Source organism: Bos javanicus, chromosome X, assembly GCF_032452875.1.
Source record: "Bos javanicus breed banteng chromosome X, ARS-OSU_banteng_1.0, whole genome shotgun sequence".
Taxonomy (NCBI): Eukaryota; Metazoa; Chordata; class Mammalia; order Artiodactyla; family Bovidae; genus Bos; species Bos javanicus.
In genome coordinates, this window is record NC_083897.1 from 18,150,955 (window position 1) to 18,155,989 (window position 5,035).

The 5,035-nt window shown below is 47.7% G+C and overlaps 1 non-coding gene across 1 annotated transcript; it reads left to right on the forward strand.

Annotated features, from left to right (window-relative positions):
* The first annotated feature begins 760 nt into the window (after positions 1 to 760).
* TRNAE-CUC (transfer RNA glutamic acid (anticodon CUC)) lies at positions 761 to 832 on the forward strand. Its single transcript has one exon. It is a non-coding gene; the product is annotated as a tRNA-Glu (tRNA).
* The last annotated feature ends 4,203 nt before the right edge of the window (positions 833 to 5,035 follow it).

A 5,035-nucleotide genomic window follows, 5' to 3' on the forward strand; every position in this document is an offset into this window, starting at 1 on the left:
ACCACCCTGTCCTCCAAAGTCTTTCTGGCCTCCTTCAGGCTTCTCTTCCAGAGGGGAAACTTAAAAGAGTTACGTTCGTGGGACTGACGACAACCACCACCTCTGCAGCTGCTCTTGGGGCTGCAATTATCACTCAGCATCTCCTTCCTTCAGCTTCTTAGGCTTCCCAGGAGGCTCACTGGTAAAGAACCCACCTGCCAATGCAGGAGATGTGGGTTCGATCACTGGTCGGGAAGATCCCCTGGAGAAGGAAATGGCAACCCACTCCAGTATTCTTGCCTGGAGAATCCCATGGACAGAGGAGGCTGGCGGGCTACAGTCAGCTGGGTCGCGAAAAGTCAGACACGACAGCATGCATAACCACAGGATCTTCTTCCTTCACTCTCTGTTCTAGGTCATGCTCTCCCGGTGCTACCGCCCTCTGGTGGCCTCAGTGCCTTACTGGCGGGCCTGACCCAGACCGTCTTCGAAGGGAGGGAGCCCCTGGTCATCATGCCCTTCTCAGGCTGGGGCTGCTGTATCTGTCCACCTCCTGTCATCACTGGGCAAAAGAGAACTCACAGAGGCCCAAGTGGCCACACAGTTCCACACGCGCTTCTTCAGGGCTCTCGTTTAACAGCAGCCCTGCTCCTGACAATCAGAGTCCATTACCCCTGCTGTGTCACTTACCTCTCTTCTGGCCTGCTGGACACTGGACACAAGGGCCTTAAAAGGCTTAGGCAGCAGCTGTAGCTTAGAATTCAATGGGATTCTTGGGAATTCCCTGGTGGTCCAGTGGTTAGGACATGGTGCTCTCACTGCCAGGGCCCTGGTTTGATCCCTGGTCAGGGAACTAAGATCCCACAAGCTGCACAGTGCAACCAAAAGAAAAGGAAAGGAAACAAACTCAGTGGGATTCTAGTTGTGCCCCAGAGAAGGGATGCCTCCTTTGGAAACCAGGTCCTCAAGTCCTGTAGAGTTACAGGGAGGGTAAGTGTAAGTTCCTGCATTAGGCAGGATTCAAACAGAGAAGTAGAACCATTAAGAGATTTTATTTTGATATCTATATCTTCTACATTTCTTTATCACCTATCTATCTGTCTACCTATCTGTCATCTATGGATAGAGACATCAGAGATGGTGTGATACAATGTTATATGGCATCCCATAATAAGTCCTGAGAAAGAAGTTGCTAGCTGAGGACCTGCAGGCAGGAGAGTGAAGCCCATACTTGAAATCTGTGTCTATTTCTATGAGAATGACCCATTGGCCCTTTCAGGATGGAAGGAACATAATGTTGTGAGCTTGCTACCAGGTGCCCAGTTGGTCTCAAGGAATAGTGCCATCCTGGGGGCTTTGTGTTGGTCTCTGTATGTGGCATGTTGAACATTCTGCAGTAGCATTAGCAAGATCAGCCTTCGTAAGCAGGAGTCCATGCTGTTGGAGCCATGTGTAGCTTCTGAGTCTGCCACCGTGGGCACTGTGTTCACGTGCCCATCTTGCCATCACTGGGGTGGCCAGTGACAAAGACTGGCTGATGTCGGCTGCCCAGGTCGTTTTGTTTACTTGGTTATTCAGTGCCTCCTCTGAGCAGTATGCTCTCTGGTGGATGTTAACATGTGATGCAAAGATCTTCATGCGTAGAGCCAATTCACATGCTTCTGTCTCAGATCTCCTTGTTCCTCATCTACCAGGCTTTTTCCTTCCAAACCCCTAACCAGCTATTCAGAACCTTCACCACTGACCATCAATGTATAAATATTTTAACCTAGAGCTACTTCTCTTTCCACCCGAAGTGGGTGATTAAGTATATCACCCAAATCACTGCCCATTGGGAGGACTTTTATGTGACACTCTCTTTCAAGTCCCCCACCCCCTGAAGGAGGCTAATATAGCTACCATCCATTTTTCACTTCTGCCCACATACTGACCCAACCCATCTGTAAACCAGGCTTTTCCCTCCTCCTCCAGTTCATCTGATGGGGGTCCCCAAAGAGCTGTTGGCATGAACTGAGGGAGGTGCTCTGTGCATCAGTGGTGCGTGCTATGGGCATCGGAGCTACCTGAGCTGGCAACTTGCTTATGCCCTTTAGTACTGTTCATGATCACCCTTGGATACCTCCCTTTCATCTTGTAATGAATTGTTGCTGGGTCTGCCTGACCTTATGATTTAATGGACCTGATAAGACCCAGTTTATGATAGATAATTCTAGTTGCATGGTTACTTCGTGTCCTGTGGTCAGGTGTTTCATCTTCTCCAGGGCCCAGCAGCATACCAGGAGCTGTTTTTCTAAAGGCATGTAACTCTTTTCTGCAGATGGCATGGCCTTGTTCCAGAACCCCGTGGGCCTGCATTGTGATTCTCCCATGGGGGTTTGCCATGGATTCCATACTGTGTCTTCTCACTGCTGATACCTCTAATTCCATGTGATCTGCCAAGATCATATGGCTGGGCAGCATGTATGGCAGCCTGGACCTGCTGCAAAGCCCTTCACTGCTCTGGGCCCCAGTCATAGCTGATGTGTGTTGCCTTGTCACTTGGGATGGAGTGGAATCTCTGGATGTGAGATACACTGCCTCTACAACCCAAGAAGACCCATCAGAGGTCATGATTCCTTCTCTTGTGGCAAGAGGTACAAGTATAAGAAGTTGTCTTTTGCTTTGAAGGGGGTGCCCCAGCAAATCCCTGGCCACTGGACCTCTAAATATTTTATGGATCTGGTAAACCTCTGAATCTTTGTAGGGTTTATCTGCCATCCTCAGGAGTACATGCATCTTACCAAGAAGTGGAACAATAGCTCCCTCTTGCTCTTCTAGTCTGATCAACGAAATATTGTCAATGTAGTAGGCTAGTGAGATGTTCTGCAGGATTCCCAGAAGGTTCTTATCTCTTCAGACTAAATTATGACAGAGGATAGCAGAGCTAATATAGCGCTGGGACAAAGCTGTAGGTGTGGGACTTCCCTGGTAGCACAGTGGATAGGCATCTACCTGCCAGTGCAGGGGACACAGGCTTGATCCCTGGTCCAGGAAGATTCCACATGCCGTGGAACAACTAAGCCCGTGCGCCACAACTACTGAGCCCATGTTCTAGGGCCCACAAGCTGCAACTACTAAAGCCCACGTGCCTAGAGCCTGTGCTCCACAACAAGAGAAGCCACCACGATGAGAAGCCCACGCACTGCAATGAAGAGCAGCCCCCACTCACCGCAACTAGAGAAAGGCCTCGCGAAGAAACGAGTATCCGCCAGAACCGCCCCAAAAAACCCCAACAACTGTAAATGTGTATACTATTTCCTCTTCCATTTGAATGCTAATTCTTTTTGATTCTCCTTTCTGATTGGGACAGAAAATAAAGTATTTGCCAAACCAGTGGCCATAAGGACGTATTTAAGGGGATCACATCTAGCACAGCTGATGTGATTGGAGCTACTACTTGGTTGAACTTGTGGTGGTCTACAGTCCTATCCCAGCTAATGTCTGCAGGCACAAGACTGGCAAATTAAATAGAAATATGATGAGAATCACCACCCTGCAATCCTTTAGAACCTTAAGGGTGGTATTAATCTCTACAAGCCCCTTCTGCAATGTGACCATTTACTGTCACAGTCAAGCAGGGCAGTGTGGTGCTGGTGGTTCAGTATCAGAGGTTTCCACTTGCCTTCCCCACTGTGATAGCTCTTATCTCACTGGCCAAGGACACAGAGTGGTAGTTGTGCCAACTACCTAATTGTACCCTTGGAGACTGGAGTGATGATCACGAAGTTCTTGTAGCCACGGACCTTCCATGAACTGGATCTTGGCCAGGACTCCACCACGTATTACCTGGGCCTCATATGTTCCCACTTTCACTGGAGGCTATGATGATATTTTGAGTATCCAGGTATCTATGTCAACTCAGACCCTATGTCCTATAGCCCTCAAAATATCAAAGTGTACTCTTTCTCCAGTACACAGTTACCCAAATAAATGATCAGAGGTCCCTTTGCAGAAGGGAAATCACTATAGTGGATACTTGCTGTGATATTGCAGGGTCCTTTCTCTGAGGGATTCAGCCAGGTCTTCTATCAGTGAGTCGAAAACTGAATTGGGTCTGGAAACTGGACAGGGGATCATGATTTTTTTTTTTTTTAAACAAGGGGCCTTGGTCTCCCAGACTGTTTCTGTTATCACAAATGGAGTAGTAATAGTGCCTGTAAATGCTACGCTCTGTTCACCATCTCCATAACTCTGTGGGTCGGACCCCTTGGCTGCCAGTGTAAACTTGGTTATATTACAATAACTGCAAACTCCTGGTGCCTGGTGATTAAGCACCTGGCTTCTGTTGTCATGAGTTTTTTCATCTATAATGCTATCAGTAACCTAAGTTTATGACAGTTTTTTCTCAGACCTGGATGGCAAAGGAGGCCACCACTGAACTCTTGAGTGACGTTGGCATCCATCTCACCTGAGCATTCCTGACAGCTTTGTTAAATAGTGTGCTCTCTGGCTCTTCCTATGGAAGACAAACTTTTATGCTGGTTCTTGTGGTTGGACGTGGGGATGTCCATTCCAGCACGCCCACTTCCTTGAGCCTTCTAATCCCATCCTCAACTATTTGCCACCACAATAATTGACATTTCAAATCCATACAGCATAGGCTATCACATTTTCCTTCTAGGAGCCATCCTAATAGAAAATTTACACCACTTCCTGGGGTCCGTAACAAGGTGTTATACCTGTATTTCAGGAAAGTACTCAGTAAACTCAACTACATCTCTCTGAGGTTATCCATCCCCACATCGATCAACCAACCTCAAAATCCGATCTTCTCCTGCTGACACACACCAGCTACCTCTTGCAGCTTCTTTGGAGTATAGTCCTTTTCCTCCGTTGTCAGGCCCAGTGCATCTGGGTTATGTTTAGACTTACCCTGTATTCACAGCACCATTTGTTGCCCACTGTGTGCTCTTGACACCCTGGTCAAAGATGACTTGGCTGTATATGTATGAGTTTATTTCTGGGTTCTCTATCCTGTTCCATTGATCTATGTATCATTTTTATGCCAATACCATAC